Here is a 25311-nt window from a genome sequence, read left to right as displayed (position 1 = left end):
CCCATGGATGCTGTATTCTTGGCTTTAGAGAGTGCATTTTGTACCTGTGTGGCTGTTATTACTGGAATTTGGCACTCTTCCGGTATTGAGATGGGCCATTTAGGGGGTGAGAGGGGGGTGAAGTTGGCACTGAATCGATCTGCCAGGATATTGGCAATATCCTTCGGATCAGTATATTTAATCCCATTCTGTTTTAGCTCAGAGCAGATCTGAGCATTGCCATTTAGATTCTTGACAGTTATAGAATGCTTTGTGGTTGTCTTTGGAATCTCTGGCAATTTTATTTTCATAACTAGCTTTGGAGGATTTTATGAGGCATCTCAGTTTCTTACTGAGGCTAGTAAGGGAGTTTTTGCATCCTGGGATTTTCCTCTTTTCTGCAAAAGTTTCTTCCTTTTGTTGTAAAGTTTGTTTATGGCAGGGGACCACCAGATTGGCTTCCTTTTTTTGGATGAGAGCATTTTGGTTCTATTTGGGATGGCACGATTCATGCATGAGTGGATGTGCTCGTACAGTGCCTTAGTGTAGAATTCAGCAGTTGAACTTTCAGTTCCCGTCTGCATGGGTGCCATGAAGTTTGTCACTTCTGACTTGAGTAGCATGAAGTTGGCTTTGGAGAAGTTTTTTATGGTGGTTTCTTTACTGGGGGGTGGGGGTGGGATGTGGATGTTAAGGGTGATTAGCTTATGGTCAGAGCTGATTTCTAAAATATTTCTAAGCTCCATTTTCATTTTATCCTACTTTCTAGCTAGTCCTTCTGGAGATAGTCCTATCTTAATAATTGTTGAATCATTTCTTCTAATTGTTCCTTAAATTTCTCTCTTAACAAATAAGTAGGAAAGCATCAGTGTTTTATTTTTACTTTGTTGCTCTGCATCTTTATCTTAGTCTTTGTTAGACTATGTTAAAGGGTTAAAAATTTCTTTGCTGAAAATAAGTAAAAAGTTGAAAAATAAAGTAGTTACTATGCATACTTGGCATCCATATTATGTGACTTTAACTGTTCCGCGACTAGCACAGCTGCAAGGAACTGCAGATAAGCATGACTCCCTAATTCCTGAAGTGATTACTAGCACAGGTGCAAGTAGGACTGGAGACATGAATGACTCCCTAAGTCTTGAAGGTTGTCACATAAATAACCTTAAAGCAGAACAAAAATCAGCTTATCAGCGGACCACATAACATCAAGCAAATACCCTAAAGTATTGACTTTGAAAGATTACTTGCACAAATGGATCCAGATGGTGTAACAAAAACTGTATAAAAAGACTGTAAAACTAAATGTTGGTAGCTGGGTACTTTGTAGGAACACATTTCCAAGGTAAATGAAGGATCATCATCTGTATCTGTATTGAAAAGTAATCATCATCATCATCAGCCCCCTTTTTCCCATTTTTTCTACATGGGGTTGGGGTATCGTGTTAACTGTTGCCAACTCTCTTGATTCAGTGCCACACTCCTGCCTTCTTCAACACTCATGCCTGACTGTCAGAGATCTTCTTTCACACAATCCAGCCACCTCTTTGCTGGATGTCCTCACTTCCTCTTACCTTCTTCCTGTCTGTCCCAAATCTTCCTCCCCAGATTGTCTTCTGCTTTTCTGCACGTGTCCAAACCACCATAATCTATTCTCTTTGGTCTTTTCTGTAGTTGGAGCTATTTTTGCTTCTGCTCTTATGTCCTCATTTCTTCATCTGTCCCACAGTGTGCATCCTACCACCCTTCTCAGGCACTTCATTTCCATCACCTCTAGCTTCTTCAACTGTTCTGCCTTTACTACCCAGGTTTCTGTACCATAGAGTAGTACTGGTCACACCATTGTCTTGTACACCTTACTTTTCAGCTTTTTGGCATTCTTCTGTCATAGACTACACCAGACATTCTATGCCAGTTGGCTGCAGCCCCTCTGATTCTAGCTTTAACCTCTTCATTCAGACTTCCCTTCTCCTCAGCCACCACTCCCAGTTAAGCTGTTTACCTGTTCCACTGTCCTCCCTTCTATCTCTATTCTCAGCTTCTTCTGATTTCCCCAGTTTGCTGCCATTACCACTGTCTTATCTGTGCTTAGTTTCATCCCATATGCCTTCAGTTTTGCATTCCATTCCCCTATCCTTCGCTGAAGTTCTGGCTCAGAGTCTGCCTGTAATGCGACATAGTCTACATACAGCAACTTTGTTGATCTTTGTTGATCTGTCCCCTCTGACCTGTTTGCTAATGTAGTCCATCACCAGTATGGACAGCAGTGGGCTCAGAGCTGAACCCTGGTGTATACCCACTCCCACTGGGAATTCCTCGATGAGACCAAACACTGTTCGTACTTGAGTCATTGGGTCCTTGTACATAGCCTGCACTCATTCTACCAATGTGTCTGGGACCTCAAACCACCGCAGTACTGCCCAGTTCAGCTTTCTTGGGACTGTGTTATATGCTTTCTCCAAGTCTGGGAATGCCCAGTTGGACTCTCTCCTCATCCCTAGCTTCTTCTCAAGTATGTGTCTTACTGCAAACATTGTGTCAGTTATGCTGCATCCTGATCTGAATCCGAACTGCTCATCTCCCATCTTACATTCTACTACTCTGCATATCTGTTATTCACTCACCCTCTCCAGAACTTTCATGCAGTGTGATAGGAGTTGATCCCTCTGTACTGCCCACAGTTGTGGATACCTTTTTTGTTCTTGTACACTGGCATAAGTATGCATATTCTCCAGTCATCTGGGATGTGCCTTTCTCTCCACACTGCTATTAGTACCCTCAGGAGTCATTTCTCCCCTATCTCACCCAACAACTTTATCATCTGCTGTGACCTCATTTAAGCCTGCTGCTTTCCCTGACTTCATTTTCCTTAGTGCTGTTCTTACTTCATCTAGGGTGGGCTCATATTCTTCTCTCATCATATGCTGTTTCTGGGGCACTACAGCTTCTGTGGGGTTTTCTTCATTCAGAAGCTGCTGGAAATACTCCTTCCACCTGCCTTTAATGTCCTTTAGAATGGTGAGAAGGTTGTTGCTGGCATCCCTTACGAAGGGTATCTGACAATCTTCTTTATTTTTCGGTCTTTGCCTTGCAACTTGATATTGTTTCGTTGTGCCACTTACTGAGTCACTTTCCAGAAGCTGGTAGAGTGCATCTGGTGCCCTACTCTTTGCTATTGCAACTTCTTTCTTAGCTTCTTTGTTAGCCAACCAGTAGTCCTTCATAGCCTGATCAGTTTTTTTTATCTCCCACTTCTTCCTGCACTCCTTCTTTCTTGTAATGGCTTCCTGGACTTCTGTATTCTACCACCAGCTTTCCTTATGTACCTTATTTCCATACCTGGGTCAGCCGCATATCTTTTCTGTAGTCCTAACGCATGCTGTTTTCAGGCACTGCCATTCTTGTTCAGCTCCACCTATTTCCTCCTCTTCTTGGGATGCTAGAGCCCTGGGTAATTCCTTGAACTGTTGTACTTTCTCTCCAGTCAACTTTCAGGTCTTCAGCCTGGTCTCTGTTGACCTTAGAGCCTTCTCTGACCACTGCTTGCAGCTGAATGTGGCAACTAGTGATTTATGCTGTGGTCCAGCTGTTTCACTGGGGATGACTTTGCAATCATGGATTCTACCCAAATGCCTTTTCCTTACTAGGAAGAAGTCTACTAGAGTTGCATGTTAGCTACTGTTGTATGTGATCTTGTGACTGTCTCTCTTTCTGAACCATTGTGTTAGCTATTATCAAGCCATTTGCCAGACGGAAGTCTAGAATGGCTTTCCTTCTTTATTCCTGTTTCCCCACCCATGTGGACCCAGGCAGTCCTCATATCCTGTTCTGTCTGTCCTGATATATGCATTCAAGTCACCCATTATCAACACCAATTCGTGTTGTCCTGCTTTATCTAGTAGGTCCTGCAGCTGCTGTTTGAATGCACTCTTTTCCTCACTATCACAACCCTGCTGTGGGTCATAGGTTGAGATTATGAATACTGCCCTATCATTACACTGGAATCTGATTGCCATGAGTCTGTCATTAAGTCTGATAATAGTCCTCACTGCCTTCTTAAGCCTCTCTCTCACCACAATTCCTACAGCATTTCTAGCCTGTCCCCTTCTGAGTAGTAGAGTCTGGATCCCAAGCCAAGTGGCTTTGCTGCACTGCACTTCCATCTCATCTCTTGGATACATAGGAAGTCCAGCCACCTCCATCATATCATCCACTTCCAAGCTGCCTCCTGTCAGTGAACCTACATTATGCGTAGCAATTCTCAGGTCATGTTTGGCAGGTTGGCTGGTTTACTTCCAGCCTTCGCTCAACAGAGCTATCCCAGGCAACCAAGGCTGGGCAACTAGACACCGGCCAGCCAGTAGCTTATTGACCCAGGGCTGCTGGGCTTTATGGTGGGCACACACTGGCCAGTAGGGGCACATATACTCCTCCCACTGTTAGCAAGTGTCGCTGGCGTAGGTCAGAGTAGGCCAGGTCCTCAACCCACTTATCACCAGTAACTACCCATGCCAATTTTGGCAACATTAGTAAACATGACCAAATCACCTAGAGCCATATTTTACACTGTTGAGTGGCTAGCCCTGCCACGGTGTGCAGTCTGTGATCCATGTTCTCCTACCTTGTGTAGTAAAAAGCTGTAAGCTGTAACATGTGGTATGTGTTGCTTATTATATAAATAAGTTGTTTTATTAGTAACTGTACTCAAAGTACAGTATTATAAATTATACCTTGCTAAAATTTATCAGTGGCGAGCCAAGCCTGCATGTGAACATAGGGGGAGTGGTGCCCTGCTTAGGGTCCCTCCAGTAAAGACGCAGTAACTAAAATTACTTATATGAGTGAGTTCTGAATAGTAGCACTCTGGTCTTATATGGCTTACAACTGTACAGTTTTCAGACATCTGAATGAGGAGTGAGACTGCCTTGCAGTTTGGTTGCAGTTAAATAGATTCTCCAAGTCGGTGAATTCCAAGGTTTTGATTCTGCAACTGCCAGTTTCATTTCACCAGCATTTCAAGTGACTACAGGGACATTTCAACCATCCACAGCCAGCAGCCTGATCACTTGCCTCTCTGTCAATTGGTGAGAATTTTTCTGTGTCACATACAGTATGGATGTCATTAAGGATCATAGTAAAAAATGTAAACACAATTTTACTCTTAATGTAGCAGGAAAAAAAAACATATAAAATCTGGGGCAAATTGCAATGTTGGTATGAACAGCACATTGGTAAATGTAAAGCCTTATTAGGGCAGGTTGATATAAATGCATTCTGCAAATGGGTTACAACATTTGATTGGTATCTCAAGCAAAAGAATGTGTGGTATGACAGTAAATGTTTATTGTGCAAGTCATATGAAACTGCTTTCTGTGCGCAATGTCATAAAAGTACAGTTCAGACCATTATCGGAAAGTTAAACTGTAGGTGAAAATCTGCAAACTGTGAAGAACCAGGTAAGGGTGATATACATATATTATATCCAGATATTAAACAATTATGTCCTGTCACTACCCGTACAATGTTAATTTCAGAAATGGAACAGCAGTCAAATCAGTTACTAACAGAATCTTCTCTAGATCTTATTACACCTTTTAACGAGTATGTACAAAAGTGGAATGAAGCCACTGTACAGCAAAAAACAGATAAGGACAGGGACAAGGTTCATGATGAATTGACAGAGGAATTTAATGTTGTTGTGCCTTTCGGCTTTTCCCGGTTAGGGGTCGCCACAGCGGGACTCCGGTCCACTAATGATTGGCAGTTGATTTTTACATGCCGAGTTGCCAGCCCTGATGCACAACCTTCAACGAAGGTACGCCCATTCACGCATGTCTCCACACAGAAGACACTCTAGTTGAGAATCGAACAGGACAACGTCTTACTGTGAGGTGACAATGCTACCGCAGCACCACCACCGGACAGTGGAATTTAATAAACTCCTAAAAGATAGACAAAATGAGTTCAGGAAGTTTAGACAAGATGGATAAACAATTTTTCAAAACTGAGTAGGAGCTTTGCAGTTAGCAGAAGAGGTCACTGGGAAGTATCAGAAAGTCCATGAAGAATTACAGGAAAAAATTCAAACTCTTAAGAAGCAGTTACAAGACAAGGAAAATCTGGTTAGTGAGTATCAGAAAGCCTGTAAAGAATTACAGAAAGAAATTCCAGATCTTAAGCAACAGTACAAAATAAAGAGGATCTGGTTAGTGAAGTTGAGGATAAACCAATACGAGCTAATACAGAAGAGTTAAAAGAAGAATTGCAAAACCCAGTACAGGTCATAGAACAGGGAACTCCAGCAGATTTGTACACACAGTCAAGGTTGCTGCAAAGCATGCCACAGTGGAATGATAAAAAAGCATATTTTATAATATGCTTACATTTGAAGAATGGGTAGCGTACACAGCAGGCTCTCATGTACGGACAGATGCCTCACTTTGATGCTTTTGGGATTTTGATTTCCAAATGTTTTGGAACTTTTATCCAGCTAAATCAGAACGGGTATGTGTTAAACACAAAGGTAGGGCTAATGACAGCCGTGCTTATGGCTTATATGCAGGGACAACCTCTCACATCTAAGTTGTTAGATCATTTTAATATCATCATTACAGATAAATTAATGGAGCAAGCAGAACATTTTAAGCTAGCCTTCTAGATAATCTATCAAAAGTCAGAAAGGGACATGCAACAAAAGGAGATACAAAAAACAGTTAATACATTGCTTTTTAGAGCAAATAAAAGGGGTCCCATGAGATATTAAATATATTTTTGAGGAAAATTCAAATACCCTTGCTTACTTAGTACAAAGACTAATGAGAGGGTGGACAATGGAAGATGATAGGGCATTATACTCACATCATATGTTTGCCTTAGTGAAAGTAGTGAGCCACTTGAGGTAATAAGTGAGGTAAGAGGTCAAGGCAGAGGATAATGGTTTGGTCAACTATCATCGGAGACAGCCATGTCAGCACTGCCTGCTCCAGGTTTAAAAGCAGGTGAGGAGCAAAAAGTGCCAACATGCCTTTTTTGTAAAAAATAGGGCATGTTAAGCAAAATTATGACCATTACAAAGTTTGATGCAAGAAAAAGGAAGAACAGGGTGTGTTTGCAAAAGCAGAGCCAAAAGATTCGCAAGACAAGTCAGATAAACAAGTCACTTTACAGAGACCCTACAGTATTGGTAAGGACAGCTATAAGGTTCATCAATACACAGGGGTAGGGGATGTATGTCTTGTGGATTTCCAGGCAACTTCACCTGTAAATCCAAAATACTTGGAAGAGCAGGCAAAAGAGATAGCTAGACAACAGTTATAGAAAGAGATTGCAAAATCTAAATATGTGGATCACTCAGATACAGAGGAAGATGACAAATAAAAACATGCAGTCTGCCATATTGCATTTGACAATAAAGGCGAGGATGAGTGGATTCCCTTACAATATCGGTGTACCTTCCACTCTGGTATCTTTCCTGACTACCTTTAAAAAGGGTTGAGACAGACGACCATTGATTGATATTTGGGTAGAGGGGTCACTATGGTGAAATGTATTATTGGATACAGGAGCAGCAGTATCCATCACAAATAGACAGTTACCTGTAAATCCTACAAAAAAAGTTTGCATCTCGGCATTTAATGGTATGGGATGCTGTGCTGTAAGTAGCCGAGATTTAGACATAACGTTTCACCAAGAAGGACAGTCATGGAGAGGTGCATTTTTGATGCAGCTATCCTATTTAACTACCATTATTGGTATGGACATTTTAGGACCTTTGGGTATAGTGATTGATTTGCCTAACAATATTTTGTGGATAGGTGACAGGAAAAAAGGAGAGGGAGAGGTAAGTGCTATTTGCTGTGCAATCTCTCTACCAGAAAAATGTGATAAGTCTGCAGGATATGTAAATACAGACAGTAAGGATGTGTGGCTGTATTTACAACAATTCCCAAGCCTGTGGTCCAAGGGACCCAGTGATTGTAGAAAACTAGAAATGCCAGTAGGGGTGGGTAGTGATCAGGATTACATACTGCCATTTCAAAAGCAGTATCCTATTCCAAGGGAGGCAGAGAAACACATGGAGAAATGTATTGCAGAATGGGAAAAGGAAGGAATCATACAAAAAGGCAACAGCCCCACTCGCCAATCTGGCCAGTTAAGAAGAAAGATCGTAGTTACCATCTTGTCACTGACTTATGAAAGGTTAATCAGTACACAAATTCTAGAGCACATCTAATTCCGGGGGTTCCAGAACTGGCCACATGTATTAAACCACAAAGTAAGTGGTTTACAGTCATAGATTTGGCAAATGGCTTTTTTGCCGTACCACTCAGGAAGAGAAACTGGCCACGATTTGCCTTTTCATTTAAAAATCAACACTGTGTCATGACAAGCTTATCTTAGGGATTTTAGAATAGTCCAGTTATTTTTCATCAGATGTTAGGATCCATTCTGCAACATTTGGAAAAAGATGACTCAGTACTACATTACATTAATGATATATTAATTCAGTCTGAAACAGTGGAGGAGCATGTATGGCTTCTTAAAAATGCTTTTCATAGTCTGCAACAAGCAGTGTTTAAGGTTAAAAGTGAAAAAATTCAGTTCAAGGCACAGGAAGTTAAAATTCTAGGTACTATCATAAAACCATCAGGAAGTTCTCCTTGCACAATGCGAGTGCAAGGTATTTTACAAATGGAAAAGCCATTGACAATAGCAGATTTACACAAATTCATGGGAATCATGAACTATAATTGGGAATTTATAGAGGATTATACAGCTATGGCTGCTCCTGTATACAAAATGTTACAGGAACAAAAGAACTCCACTCTTTTAGAGTGGAGACCTCATGAAAATGAAGCATTTTCACAAATGAAGGTAAAGTTATAATTAATAGCACCTACACCAACGTTACCATTTGTATTGCAAGCAGCAGCAGAAAAAAGATGTTATCTGTGGTAGTATTACAGGAATGGCTACATGGTGGTGACAGTAGAATGGAAAAAACATTAAGTCCAGTCAGCTTTTGCAGTAGAAAATGACACCCGTAGAAATGGGCTATCATCCTTGTATCCAGCAATTGCTAGCCATTTACTGAGGTATCAAGCAAACTGAATACTTGACTGTATTTTCCAGCATTATATTTCAAACCTCACATCAAGCAGTAAAAGCTTTAATAGACAACTTTGAAATTAATAAAATCATGGATGGTATTAGTCAAGCAGTATTTGCAAAATAGATGGCACTTTTCGGAATGAAAACTGCCAACATACAATCAAGGGACAAATATTATTTTTCAAATCACATGGGATATTAGGAAAAACAGCATAACTGTTTAGAAAAAATAATGTCACCTGACATACAATTTCTGGCATCTGATTTTGACCATTTTAAGCCATCCGTCTTTGTGGACGGACCATGGTTTTGGGACAAAAGTAAATATTGGACAGGATTTGACATATGTCTGGAGAATTCAAAGCTGGGTTCTCCTAAGCTGATAAAACTACCAGGACATATGTCAGCTCAGAGAGCTGAATTGGAGGCAGTACTGTATGTACTCAGTCATTACAATCCTGTTTACATTTTCTCCGACAGTGTTTATGTAGTAAATTCTTTAACACTGCATATGGACACCTGGGTAAGGCAAGGATTTGTAGACAGTGCAGGCAAACTGTTATGGCATGCTGAATTATTAAAAGACATATATAAAGTAATAACAATGTCAAATCAGCAGGGACAACACAGCATTTTAAAGGTAAAAGCCCATCAAAAATCAACACGTGAAACTTTCAGGTTAAATGAGTTAGCTTATATATTAGCAAAACAAGCAGCACAAAATGGAAAAGAACTTTCAGAATATGTATATACTGATGTAGAAGTCAGTGCCATAAAAGAGCTAGATGAACAGTCAGTTGAGAAAGATCTCATAAATATTCAAAAGAAGCAGGGTTTAAAAGAAGAAGAAACAGACTAGTGCATAATTGCAGGAATACCACCAAAAGAGTACTATGTGTACTCCACTACAAAAGGGTTACAACTACCTTACATGCCATTTCAGTTAACATGTCAGTTGGTCAAGTTAAATCACCAAATATTACGGCATCTAGGGGTTGATAAGCTATGGGTAGTTGTAAAAGAAAAGTATTGGAATCCAAGTTTAAAAAAGGTCTGTAGACTAGTTGTAGAAGAATGTCTAGTCTGTTTGCAGGTAAATGCTAAGAGTAAAAAACCTCAGTTACATTGAGTACAGCCAGCAGATGGGCCATGTTATGCAGTTCAAATAAATTATGCAGGTCCTTTGCCAACAACAAAGGGAGGTTACAGATACCTACTGGTAGTAGTGGATATTTTCTCAAAATGCGTAGAGGCAATTCCCACCAAAACCATGATAGCAAAGGCAATTGCAGAAGCCTTATGGAAAAATATTTTCTGTCATTGGGGTGGCTGAAAATTATTGAATCAGACAGTGGCCTGCAGTTTGTTAGTCATTTAATAAAGCAATGTGTAATCTGTTAGGAATTCAGCAAATATTTCATGTGGCTTATCACCCACAGTCAAACAGAATTGTAGAACTAATAAATCGTACGCTCAAAGAGCGTCTCAAAAAGCATGTCTTGAAAAGGGAAATGCATGGGTACAACATTTACCAGCCATTCTTATGGGCAAAAGTGCATCACCCAACAGTAAGACAGGAATATCTCCTTATGAAATCATGATAGGGAGAAAAATGCCATTACAGTTACCTTTTGATCCTGACACACCAGACCATAGACCTATGCTAGATCAGCAATGATTAAAACAACTTACAGAAATATGTGATTACAGTGCAAGAGAACAAGCTTTCTGTCTATGGAAAAAGGTCCCAATATTACTGCTGAAAGAAAACCTTTCCTGTGGAACAAAGGTATTAGTAAAAATGTTCCAGACGGAAGGACCCTAGGATAGCACTTGACAGGGGCCTTTTGAAGTAGTGGAACAAATAGGTCCATTGGTGTAAAAAAATAAAAGGTAAAAAGAAAAACAGAATAGTTCTAATGCATAGAGATCAAATGAGAGTAGTCAAAAGCAGTGAAAAATAAAGTCACAAAATGACATGCGTGTATTTTATTTTCAGAAAATGAAAATAAAGCTGCCTAAAGTGCACCTGTTTGGAATACAGAAGAGTAAAAGGCAGACAACAGTAAATGTAAACAATTATGTAAATATGTCTACATTTAAACATGTGTTAGATCAATATGTATTTTGTTTTCTATAGTTTTTTTGTAATTGGATAATAGCACCAGGGATAGCAGAGACCCTGGCAGAAAAGGCACACAGGAGTAATATTATTAATATAAGGTTGTGGTGAGTAAGTGCTACAATGAATAGAAGTAAAGATATTTTTTTCTGTCCAGGGAGACAGCAATGTCATATTGGAAACCTTTCTTTTAATCAGGATGTAACAGTCTGAAACACAGCCAGAGGACACATATATGTTCAACTCCCACAATATAAAATAAATGTTTCCTTACAAAACGATACTGCTATGAAATTCTGCATACTGCAAGGAGAAAGGGCAGTCTTTAAATTTTATATGGACTGTGTAAACAGTACTGCAGAAGGGTCTAAAATAGTGCTACGGGAGGGAAATATATTGTTGTGTAACAATGATTCAGTAATTATTGAAAGACAACCTTGCCTTTTTATTATCAGAACTTTTAATAATAATCCCACAGCCAAGTCTTATCAAGTAATCAGGTACCATTAACATGTACGGTAGTGGGACAAGAATACCAGAAAACAGTAATACATTTTAATATCTCATTCCCTCTTGACGATATTGGCTGCAGGAGACGAAGAGTATGATACGATACTCTTTTAGGGGGAATGGGAAGGAACAGGGTTAGGTACATTACATTTGGCCGATATAGAAATATTGGCAAACAGATTAAAATTAACAGGCCAAGATATTTCACAAATTGTGCATTTACAAGCACAGTGATTATCCACTATATGGGCATCACAAAAAGAGGTGTGTTCATTTTCAGAGGGAATTTTTGCAACATTTTAATGAATCTTTGATTAGCAGATTAGTGTTTGATGTTAATGTTACTAAATTTATAAACTGGACTAAATGCACTTTGCAGTCTTTATATGTACAAATGCAGAATATTTCAGTGCAAATGAAGTCAATGTTAAATAATGAATATGTGTGGAGAACAATGTTTGAAAAATGGATTCCAAGTACCAACTGGATTGAGATGCATGGGCAGCAAACAATATGCACAAATACCTACTATACAGGTAAAATCACACATTATAATGAGACAAGTTAAAAAGTAATGTGTCAAGTTGTAGTTTTACCGTTGGGTATTTGGACCACCGTTATATCCGTACCAGTATTGATTGCTCATTTACAGGGAAATTATACTGATTTACAAAGTAAAACTTGCAAAACTGCACATTGTACCCAAACGGCTAATGGGCTGATATGCGGTCAGCATTCACTAGTGTATGAACCATGTTTTTACAGCATTCTGTAAATTTGTGTATATGGACGATTTTACCTTCTAGTTTTGAGATGTTTACTGAAATAGCTCCACAGTTTGTGTGTATTGTAACAAATCAAAGTTTAACATTTACTAAACAGCGTCCTTTTGTAGGTTGTCTAAATAATATAACGCATTTGACATGGCATGATGAGATGTGTGTTCACTCCAGAAAGTGAAGTGGCAGTGTCTTTTCAATGGAATCCACAAACATTGTCATTGATTGATGTAGGATTTTTCCTGGAATCATTATATAAAGTCATAAATGAAAGTAAACACTTGATTCAACAGTTACAAAAGGTTAATAAAACAATTCTAAGTCATGAATTAAATTCTGTAATTGTGAAAAAGCACATTAATTAAGTTAACTGAAAAAAACTGAAGTAGACACAGCCAATAATTGATGCAACATTTTTACAGGATGGTCTGAGCAAGGAAAAAAGTTACTAAACTGGATTATACACCCAGTTCTGATAGTGATGCTTATTATCATTGTAGTATTTGGAATTGTGCTTTCACATATCGGATCAAGAAAAAACTAAAGATTTTGCTTTCTAATGTGTTTTCTGTAAATCACAATTAAAATTATGATCTAACTAAAGAATACATATAAATGTAAACGGGTTTGCTTGCTTTTAAAACAAAAGGGGGAACTGTTAGAATAGGTTAAAGGGTTAAACATTTCTTTGCTGAAAATAAGTAAAAAAGTAGAAAAATAAAGTAGTTATTATGCATGCTTGGCATCCATACTATGTAACTATAACTGTTCCGTGACTAGCACAGCTGCAAGGAACTGCAGATAAGAATGACTCCCTAATTCCTGAAGTGATTACCAGCACAGGTGCAAGGAGGACTGGAGACAGGAACGACTGCCTAAGTCTTGAAGGCTGTCACATAAATAACCTTAAAGCAGAACAAAAATCAGCTTTTCATTGGAGTACATGACATCAAGCAAGTACTAAAGTACTGACTTTGAAAGATTACTTAGACAAATGGATTCAGATGGTGTAACAAAAACTTTATATAAAGAGATTGTAAATTAAATGTTGGTAGCTGGGTACTTTGTAGGAACATAGTTCTGAGGTAAATGGAGAATTATCACCTGTATCTGCATTGAAAAGCAAACCTTGTACAGTAAAAGTTGTAAGCTGTAACTTATAGTACATGTTGTTTATTATATAAATAAGTTTTATTAGTAACTATGCTCAAATTGGTTAAAGTACAGTATTATAAAGTATACCTTGCTAAAATGTATCAGTCTTTATTGGTGCATGATCTGAAATTGTTATGAACTTCATATACACAAAAATTCCATCATTCTCAAAGGCTTTAAATTACCCATCAATAAAGTGGGAGACGTATACCTCAAGTGTAGGCTGTGCCTAAAAATAACTTAATCTCATAAACAAGAATTCCCTCGATCAAATAGTCAAACAGCTCACTAGAGGTCAAAATGTTCTTGGCCAGGTCCTTCCAGATCTGGCAGATTTTATATATATATATATATATATATATATATATATATATATATATATATTCTCTTTCAAAATCCCTAAACCAGCTGAGCAAGTGCCACAATGCTGAAAGACTTCAAAGGTACAAGCTTCTTACAGTTTTGTGATAAACCCTCAAGTTCAAATATAACATCAGATGTTGTTAATCTTGATTCCATTCATCACCGATGGGTTTGGTTCTGAGCCCTCGGAAACCAAGTCGGCCTTATACCAAAGCTTGCGATAGCCAAAAACTCTCAAGCTAAGAATTATCCATAATCCCCTGTTACCTCAGATCTCGTTTGCCACGTTGCTGTAAAGCCACGTTCAGCAGCGGCCTTGGGTCAGCTGGTGCCCTAGGCAAAAGGGTTCCACGGCACCCCCCACACCACCCAGGTGCCCCATTCCTGGTCTACCTACACCAAATAAATACTGGAAAAGTGCCCCTGCTACAGCGGCGCCATAGGCGGCTGCCTAGTTGGCCTTTGCCTAAGGCCGGCTATGGCCATGTTCAAGCTGGCTGTCAGCGAAGTCTTTGATATTTTTGGATATTTTGATATTTCTAAATAGTTAAGTGTTTTTCAGATAGTGCGTTAATTTGCTTCGCCTTTACTTTCTTGTATCTGTGTATCACTAAGTCTTCTTTCCAATCTTTCTATCTACTACCTGATGGTAATCTTTGTATCATCGCTGGTACACTTCCTTCTCTCTACCTGCTGTGGTAATTCTTGTATACCATTGTTGGTATTTTTACTCTACTTTCTAGCTAGTTGTAGCCGTGTGCTTAGTTGTGGTAATCTTTTTTTTCACATTGTTGGTATTGTTGGTATTAACATGTCTGATAAAAAGGGCACTTCAGGCTTCGAGCAATGCCTGAAGTGTGGGAGGAAAATGCCTAATAGTGACCTTCATGATGATTGTGTTTACTGTTTGGGAGTGCCTCATCTCTTAGTACAACTCCCATGCTCCTTCTGTCTAGGGTTTAGCTCACGTACTTTGAATGAACATAAAAATTAATTGATTTTGAAGGGCCTTCTCAAATCACCTGTCTCAGAGGCTCTCTGTGTGTCTGAGGGTTCATCCCCTCTTAGAAAAGCAAAAAAGAGGCCACATTCCATTCCCTCCTCACCCTTTGGTGAGTAAGAAAGACCGACAAAACCAAAAATTCCAAAGCTTTCTGCACCGGAGCAGAAGTCTTTGCCTACAGCACCGTCTTTGGTACCGTCTGTGTCTATAGCATCGAAGACGACTTGCTCGGCACCAACAATGTCTATGGCACCAAATATGACTGATGCAGACATTTTGACCTCAACCCCAATTTTGACTCTGAGCACTTCCATGGTTCCTATAACTCAGTTGGACATTGCTGCCCCTATCGTCTCAAAAATGGAGATGTTGGTGCCGTTAGACGTGCAAGCACGGACCTGATATTCTCGTCAGTGGACCCCTTCTTGGGACAGGCTTACAGTCCCTTCTTAGAGCGTCCAGAGTCCCCTTCAGGGATATCCACTAGATCCACCAGGAGCCTCTCCGAACTCAATGTGTTGCACCTTGTGGACCAGCTGCTGACAGCCATGGGGGTTCCTTCTGATTCTAAATCCCAATCCCTTTTAGGACTTGGGTTTTCTGCTTCACGGACTCCATCTTACTCTCCTCCTTTGTCCTCCTTGCAGGTTCTGAAGCCCTCGGTATTGATGCCTCTCTCGGCACCATCTGCTTCAGTGCTGATAGTGGATCTCACTTTGGCCCCAGAGTCGACCCTTTGGCCTTTAATTCCAATGGAACTGGGTCTTCTTCAGGCCCGAGATTGGACTGCAGGCTCCTCGGTTCCGAGTTCAGCACCGTTTTTTTCTTTTATGGTGCCGTCCACAGCCCCAGGAACCCTGTTGGTACCTATCCAGCTTGAGGCTCCACTCCTGGGAGCGGGCTCAACGGAGTGGGGTGTGACCCCAGTTCTGACGTTGTCCTTCTTGGTTCCAGGCTCCCATCCCTCTTTGGGTGACCCTGCCTACCAGGTGATGGAGAGAGCTCTTGCGTCTGTGAGCAAGCCTTCGGCGTCAGAACCCCCATGTCCTCCCCCTGTGCTGCAGCTGTCACGGGCCATCATCCTGGATCGAGCATGAGAGTCGCAGGAGACCCTATTGCAGGGTGCCCTTTCCTCCAGTTCCTCCTCAGAAGCTCCCACTGAGGAGGTTCCTAGGAAAAAATCATGCAAGAGGCAGCACGTGGACTCCCCAAAGGAGTCCCTCACCGCGGATATGGATTACGATGAAGGGGAGGGGTCCCCACAATTAGTCTTTCGGAGACATGCTGGAGATCTTGAAACAGAGGGGTGATTGGAAGCCCAAAAACCCTTCCTTGGAGGAATTTGTTGTCCTGCAGGCCTTTCATGCTTGACCATCTACCTCCTGGGTGACCCCGCCTGCAGACGAGTTGGCTCAGCTTGTGGTGCAGCGCACCTAGAAGAACACTTATGCTGTTGAAGCAATCTCCAAGAGACCAGACAAGATCCTCTCTCCCTCTGAAGAACATCCACATTGGTCAAAAGGTCTACCGGTAGATGCTATGGTGGTAGTGGCAACCACCAAGAAAGAGCTCGCTGAAGACAGCCACACTGTTCATCCACCTAACAGGGAGTCCTGAGTGGTGGACAGACTGGGGAAGTGAGTTTTTACTTCATCGACCTTTGCTATTCTGTCTTTGAACTACCTGGCACATTTCACCAGATTCCAGAGAGACATCATCTCCGAACTCTCTGGTACTCTGTCAGGAAAGGTGTCTGACGAGGTTAATGACAAGGTAGCCTCGCAGCTAGCGACCCTAGAATTGATTTCTAATTTGTCCATAAAGTTGATTTCACATGCAACCGAAGGGACAGCCAGAGCTGCGGGTTCAGGCATAGTTATGAGACGTCACGCCTGGATGCACTTGTGTGGGTTTGCGGATCCTTTTAAGTCTTCCGTTCTTAATGCTCCAATGGAAGCGTCTTCCCTATTTGGCTCTAAAGTGAAGGGCACGTTAGCCAGGTGTGAGCAGGACGGTAAGACCCTGTCTGCAGTTGGTGTACGTTTCTCCACTCCTCAGTGTCCCTTTTCCAGGAACCAGAGAAGTGAGAAATTGTGGCACAAAAAGTCTCAGGGTTCTTTTCGTGACACGTGGTGAGTTCACCCCAAGAGGCAGAGGGAGCAACTGTTCTGGAAGGTGCCCCTGCAGGGTCAGAGGGGGTCTGCATAATCAGGGTTCCAGAGATTCCTTCTCTGGACAGCCCTTATCAGAGCTCCTGAAGAGCATCCCAATTGCTTTCCTCTGGAAGCAGTCGGGGGACGTCTTTCTCTGCACCCCAGTGTCTGGGTATCTATTACCACTGACTCTTGGGTGCAGAAGATAATATCCAGAGGTTACCAAATCCCATTCGACTCCTACCCCAAATCACCAAAACGAATCCCAGATGTTCCACCCTGTCTAAGGGAAGAAGCAGCTCTACAAATAGAAAAGCTGTACTTAAAAAGAGTCATCCAGAAAGTCCCAGTAGACCAGATAGCCATCTGGATTTTACTCAAGGTTCTTTTTGGTGCCAGAAAAGACAGGGGACTGGAGACCAATTTTGGACCTCAGTTGTTTAAACAAGTTCATCAGCCAGACAAAATTCCGGATGGTCACAGTTCAGTCCATTCTCCCTTTTCTAGAGGAAGGCGATTGGATGTACTTGGTAGACCTTCGGGAAGCGTATTACCACATCAAGATGGATAAACGCTCCAGAAGGTTCCTTCGCTTCCAGCTGGGAGCCAATCATTACCAATTCCGTGCCCTGCCCTTCGGATTCTCTACAGCCCCCAGAGTGTTCACCAAATGCATGGCAGCAGTGACAGCTCACTTGAGACTGCAAGGATTCTGGGTGTTTCCATATCTAGACGATTGGCTCCTCACTCTCCCACCAAGCATCTACTGGTAACAGCCTTGCACTACACCCTTTCTTTGATGCATCGCCTGGGAATATCCATAAACTGGGAAAAGTCCAATCTAACTCCAACCCAAACCCTGGAGTTTATACGGGTAACGTTCAATACCCGTTCTTGCTTGATCTCTCTCCCAGATCACAGGCTTCAAAGACTAAGGATCCAGCTCCAAGTGATACTCTGCCACGACTTGGTTCTGGCTCGACAGGTCCTGCAGCTGTTAGGATTAATGGCAGCATCCGTATTTATAGTGCCCCTAGCAAGGTTTCACATGAGAGTCTTACAGTGGTTTCTGTTGACCCAATGGTATGCAAATCAACAACCGTTGTCCTCCCAGATTCGTATTACAAATCGGTGCAAATTAGATCTTTCCTGGTGGATGAAGCTAGGCATAGCACTTTGGAGCTGACCCTTCCATTCCCCTCAACCCAGTGCCATTGTGACCACGGACACTTCCCTGATGGGGTGGGGGGCATTATCAGGGATTGACTGTCCAAGGCACGTGGTCCGATTTAGAGGCCAATCTGCATATAAATGTTCTAAAACTGAGGGCAGTGCTTTTGGCATTGCAAGCACTTCAGTCTGCCCTTCCTTCGGGAACAGTTGCTATCCAATCGGACAACATGTCAGTAGTTTGGTACATCAACAAACAAGGAGGAACCAAGTCCAATCCCCTGTGTTGAGAGGCCATGAGAGTTTGGCAGTGGGTGATAGCTTCCAACTGCTTTCTGATAGCAATGCATATCCCAGGGAAATCTAACATGATCGCAGACAAATTGAGCAGGTGCATTCTTCTGCCTCATGAGTGGTCTCTCGACTCTAACTTAGTGGCAAAGATCTTCAACCGTTGGGGCCAGCCTTGCAGAGACCTATTCGCTTCCCCCATCCAACCACAAGTGCAGCAACTACTTCACCCTAATTCCCCCACAGGGGGAGTCCCCGAGGAATGCTCTTATTCACGATTGGCCCACAGGACTGCTTTATGCTTATCCTCCCATTCCAATGATTACTCAAGTTGTGAAGAAAGCTCTTCGGTTGAAAAGCACATGATCCTCATAGCATCATATTGGCCCTGACAGGTATGGTTCCCCTTTCTCTGTCCTCATCTACTTTGCAGACCATGGATCTTGGATCCAACTCCAGATCTGATATCTCACCCTCAAGGGTTGAGCCACCCAAACTTGTCCAGCCTCAAGTTCACAGCTTGGCTTCTCCACTTCCAATGATCGCCAAGCATTGTAATCTTTCCTCTCCAGTACGTGACATTATTCTGGCTTTGCATAAACCATCCACCAGGAAACTTTATGCTAACAAATGGAAAAGATTTTCAATTTGGCCTAGACAGAGAGAACTAGATCCCTTTTCTGCTCTCATCTCTGCTGTACTCCAGTACCTATCTAACTTCTTTGAGGAGGGTGCCGCAGCATCAACTATTTGTGTGTAGCTGCCATTTCAAATTTTCATAATGGTTTTGGTGACTCCTCTTTATTCTCTCACCATTTGAGCAAAACTTTTTTGAAAGGACTCTATCATTCAAGACATCCAGTTAAGCAGACCACAGAACCCTGGAGTCTCAAGCTTGTTTTGCAGTCTTTGACACGGCCCCCCTTCGAGCTGGCAGCCATGTGTGACATCACGTTTCTGTTCTGGAAATCTCTTTTTCTGGTGGCTATTACTTCGGCCAGATGCATTTCTGAGCTCCAAGCTCTTTGTACCAAGAGTCCTTACTTGATGTTTTACAAGGACAGAGTATCACTACGGACCAATCCTTCCTTCCTGCCCAAAGTAATTTCCGAGCTCTTGATTAATCAGACTATTGATTTCCCTGAGTTTTTTCCTAAATTTTCCAACAAGGGAGAGTATTGCTTACATTTATTGGATGCTCACAGACAATTGAGGTTTTACTTAGAACAAAAACAATCAGGAGATCAGACCAGTTATTTATTTCTTTTTCTGGTCCAAAAATGGGAAAGTCAGTCTCTAAAGTGACTCTATCCAAATGGCTCAGAGACTATATAATTTTCATTTATAACCTAAAAAGGAAATCTGTTCCACTAAACATCAGGGCTTACTCCACCAGATCAATGGCAATTTCTGTGGCATTTCGCTCCAGAGCCTCAATGGACGACATCTGTGCAGCAGCTACTTGGGCTTTCCCCATACCTTTATCACTCATTACAAGTTGGATCTGGTCTCCACGGGAAGGGTGTCCTTTGGTTCAATGGTGCTCAGGAATGTTCTTCCATAGGGCCACCCATGGATATAAGGTAGCTGGGGACTCTTTCCCATTGGTGATGAATGGAATGAAGATTAACATCAGATAAAGAAGTTATGTCTTACCATAACGTTCCATCTGTGTTGTTGATCTTCATCCATTCATCACGTCCCACCCTCCTTCCTCCTCCTAGAGGCTCCTGGGGGATATTTGGGTTCACTTTCTGGATAAGGTTTTTGCTCGGAGACAGTCTCTGCTTTACTTGTTAGGGCAAACTCGATCTGAGGTAACAGGGAGAGGGGGGTTATGGGTAATTCTTAGCTTGAGAGTTTTTGGCTGGTGCGATCTTTGGTATAAGGTCGACTTGGTTCCGATGGGTTGGAACTGAACCCATCGGTGATGAACGGATGAAGATCAATAACACAGATGGAACATTATGGTAAAACATAACTTCTTTTTTATCCCCAAAATGTAGCTATGGCTGGTAGTTATGCAAATTTATGCTTACCTAGAAAACTGTATAAACCTGTCAAGCCCTACCAAAGCTAATCAGAAATGGAAAGGAAAGAGCAAGCTAGCCTTGTGGTCTGAATGCAAAAATAGACACTACTAAAAGTTCATTACAATGTAAAGCAAAACTAAAGACCTACAAATAAAGGTTAACATCAAAGGGTTATCCAAGGTTCTATAAAACACCATCAGGAAAACTAAGACTTCCCATACACTTTGGCCAGCATTGGAAGTGACAGTTAATCACAAATCCTTCTTTACTTATATCAAGAAGTTACAATATACCACCTAACATTGCTCTGAACTCATTCAGAATGGTACTTCATGCTCTGATCCAGTGGATATCATCAATGCATTAACAAATTCAGTGCAAACTTCACCCTAGAGACATATATGCCAAACACATATACACCTAAGGACCTAAAAACACCTGTATTACAAAACAACACATTTTAGAAGTACTTTCCAAAACAAAAATTATATTCTGTCTGGGACATGGGAACATGCCAGGCTGCCTGTTGAACAAACTAAACATGTACTTGTGGACTTGCTTGTACAGCTGTTCAGTCTGAACTTATCCACTGGCTTTGTTCTTGAGGTTTGCTACACAGCAGTTGTGATGCCTCTTCAAAAGGTCTGCCCCACCACAGTCATAGGTTCATAGGTGTTTACTAGGCTAACGACCAAGCATGGGCCTGGGAGATGAAACATTTACAGGATACCTGTTTGCATCAGAGACATAGGTGCCAAACCAGGGATGAATTTCAGGTTTAAGCACATCAATTAAGCAACATACACTGGTAAAATCAAACCAAGGCAGCTCTCCGGAATCGGCAAACCTTTAATAGACAAGCGTCAACGGATAGCAGCACCAATACACTTAAACAAATAAAAACAAAGTAGTTGCAAGCTTTAAGAAGCATACATATAGATGCAGAACAACGGAATAACTTAGCGCTTTCACCCGTTAGTCAAGTTGGGCATCATCAGAGTAAACCATCATAGTGCTCCTCAGTTACTAAAGTAATTTCAGGTATTATTCCCGCCCTCATAGTTAACCAATCACATTAGTTAAAAAACTGAATTGGAAACAATGTAACCGGTGTAAACAGTATGCAGTAAACATAGCCACACTAAAAAACGCTCTCAATAACATTCTACAACATACGATTTAACTAAAGTTAATACATTAAATACTTCGTTTTGTTGAATTACAACTTAGAAGGATGAATAGAGGGTTGGGCAGTCAATCTGACAATCTGACAGTAGGGGAGCGATTTTGTCTTCGAGAATTGACATCTTCTAACAAGTATATGAAACCAGACAAAGGAGGAGGGGTGGTGATCATGTTGTCTACAGACTACTGAAACAAAATGTCTTGTCTATTGAATGATACTACTACATACACTAGATTTTCAAGGAACGAGATGCACATGGCATACACTAAAATTAACTGGCTTCTGTATGAGTGGTTTATGGAGGGTATCATTGATGGTAATGAGTACCACTATCTTTTAGTCGACTCACCCGTGACCCCATCGATATTCGTAATACCCAAGGTTCACAAAAATCAAAATGACCCACCCTTCCGACCTATAGTGTCTGCTAGGGGTTCTAAAACTGAAGCAATGGCCTCATATGTGGATTTCTACTGTAAGAATATTACTAGAGATTTGGCACACATTTTAAGGGACTCATGGCATTGCCTAGAGGTGATTAGACAGAACCATTTTGATGAGCCCTTTACAATGGTGACTATAGATGTTATCAATCTTTTTTCAGTTATCCCGCAGTTACAGGGGTTGGAAATGTTTAAAACATGTCTGGAATAATTTAGCGGTTTTCATTCAGTTAAGCGTTTACTATTGGTAGACCTTATGGAACTTATTCTGTCTAACAATTTTATAGGTTTTGAGGGAGAACTATATAGGCAAGTTACAGGGGTCGCCATGGGCGCCAAATGGGCGCCAATATATGCTAATATGGTATTGGCACAATGGGAGACGGAGAAGGTGTTCCCTACAGAATTTATGCACAACATTGCATTATAGCCATGCTTTCTTGATGATGTTCTGATTTTTTGGAAAGGGCCAATTGATGAGGTTCACAAATTTGTTGATTACCTTAATAACACCACAACATTTCTCAAATTTACATACAAGGTTCACGGTAATACTTGTAACTTTTTGGACATCTTATTATACACTAAATAATTTGAAGTTGGTACCAAATTGGATTCTAGTATTTACCGTAAAGAAACATGTTCAAATAATTTTTTACATTTTCAAAGTTGTCATCCCCAATTTCAGAAAAGGAATATTGTAAGGGATCAAATGGTAAGACTTTCAAGGTTAATCAGTGAAGACGAAAAGTTTCACTTGGAATTAACAAGTCTTGTCAACATGTTTTTAGAAAGAGGTTACACAATTGATGTTTTGAATAAGATAAGAAAAGAGATAGAGGTTAAAAGACATTTGGTCTTTAGACCAATTCTAAAAGGTGGTTTATTGAAAGAGGTTCATGACGAGAACACCTTGATTTTATCCACTGACATGGGCCATGCAAAACGAGCTATGATTTTACCCTATAATGGGCAATCAGAATATATTACCAAAATTGTTAGGGACACATGGCATTGCACCCTAGATAAGGACACTACATGTGTAATAGGGAATTTCCCACTATTCACATACAGTAGAGGTATGAATTTAAAGGAGCTGATGGAAAAAGAGAACAACAACACTGGACCTTACAAGAGTTCTAAAATGAGCAAATGTGGTTTATGTAGTGTTTGTAAGTTTATTAACAATGGCCCATATGTGGTGGTCCACAATTTTTACAAAACCATAAAGTGTCCAGGTTATTGTAACTGCAACACTAGGAGGGTAGTGTATGTCGCTACCTGTTTAAGTTGCCCCACCTTTTACGTAGGGAAAACTATAAGAAAATTAAGGTTAAGAATTTTAGAGCATTTAAGGGACATTAGGAACAAAAAGACTAGTAATGCTCTATATATGCACAGTACAAGTTGTTCTAATTTTAAAAAATGTTTATTTTTTGTTGTAGATAGAATACCTGATGATGACAGAGGGGATAATGCCAAGATTTTGCTGGAGGTGAAGGAAAGTATGTGGCAACTTAGGTTAGATGCTTCAAAACTTCCAGGTATTAATGACTATATCTCTTTGTCTAGTATTTTAAAACACAAATCGTTATTTATTTGATTTTAAAACAAAACAAAACTAAGTATTTAATGTATTAATTTTAGTTACATCGTATGTTGTAGAATGTTATTGAGAGCATTTTTTAGTGTGGCTATGTTTACTGCATACTGTTTACAGTGGTTACATTGTTTCCAATTCAGTTTTTTAACTAATGTGATTGGTTAACTATGAGGGCGGGAATAATACCTGAAATTACTTTAGTAACTGAGGAGCACTATGATGGTTTACTCTGATGATGCCCGACTTGACTAACGGGTGAAAGCACTAAGTTATTCTGTTGTTCTGCATCTATATGTATGCTTCTTAAAGCTCGCAACTACTTTGTTTTTATTTGTTTAAGTGTTTAAGTGTATTGGTGCTGCTATCCGTTGACGCTTGTCTATTAAAGGTTTGCCGATTCCGGAGAGCTGCCTTGGTTTGATATGAATTTCAGGTTTCCCATCTAATTGTCCATGTTGCACTTGAATTGGGTTAGGGAGGAACTCTGCTTCACATGGATGGGGAGCCTGTTCCATAGATGGGGCAGTCTCTTTGATACATACCCATCTCTCCAGCAGGTCCTATTTATATCACAGGCAAGGTTTAAGTCTTTAGAATGTGTAATTCTGGTACGGTTTGTTTTGTGGATATGCAGGAGGTCCATCAGAGTGGGATCTGACAATGCCCTGTATGCCAGGCATAGATCTCCCCTCAAAAGCCTGTAGGAAACAGAATACAGGGATAGGGCCTTGAACAGTCTGCAGAGGACATATTACTTATGCCTTGTATTCTTTTAGTGAGGAACCTCTGTGGACGTTTCAGTTGCTGGATATGCCTGGATAGGTACATACGATAGGGTCTATATTATAACATCGAAGTTTTAAAACTTTGAATGTTATAATTTCAAACCCTTTAGAGCAAAAGCTGACAATAGCGAACCCTCGGAACATCGAAATTTTACCTAGGGTAAGATTTCGGTGGTCCGTTCCATGGCTTCACTATTTACAGCACTGTGGTGCGATGGTTATGGACCGGGTTTAGGGAAGTGAGTGAACGGAAGTTACAGATTGGGTTCAGGTAAGTGTGGTCCAATGGGTACGGACCGGGTTAAGGCAAGTGAGCGAACGGACTGGGGTAAGGTGAGTGTGCGGTAGTTAGGGACTTTAGGGTTAGGACGAGGGTGAGGTGAGTGTGTGGTAGTTACAGACTTTAGGGTTAGGGGCGGGTTAAGTGAGTTAGGGTTAGGGCGTGGGTCAGGTAAATGTGCAATTGTGTGGACGTGAGGGTTAGGGTGGGGTAGGTGAGTTAGGATTAGGGAGCGAATAAGGTGAGTGGGCGATAGTTAGGGACCTTAGGGTTAGGGTTGGGTTAAGGTAAGTTGGTAGCTAATGGTGTATTTCTGGTTTAGTGTAGGGTTTCGTGAAGTGTATGTGT

General features: G+C 41.0%; 1 long non-coding RNA gene across 1 annotated transcript in view; it reads left to right on the top strand.

Moving 5' to 3' along the window:
- The window catches only part of LOC122805793, a 309107-nt gene extending 285261 nt beyond the window's left edge, over positions 1-23846 (top strand). Inside the window, exon 2 of the long non-coding RNA XR_006365449.1 lies at positions 23741-23846. This is a non-coding gene — a long non-coding RNA (uncharacterized LOC122805793). The remainder of the gene's footprint in view (positions 1-23740) is intronic.
- The last annotated feature ends 1465 nt before the right edge of the window (positions 23847-25311 follow it).

This window comes from Protopterus annectens, chromosome 7.part0, assembly GCF_019279795.1.
Source record: "Protopterus annectens isolate FY-2018-M chromosome 7.part0, PAN1.0, whole genome shotgun sequence".
Classification (NCBI taxonomy): domain Eukaryota; kingdom Metazoa; phylum Chordata; order Ceratodontiformes; family Protopteridae; genus Protopterus; species Protopterus annectens.
Note: the sequence above shows the minus strand (reverse complement) of the source record. Positions and strands in the feature narration are given on the sequence as shown.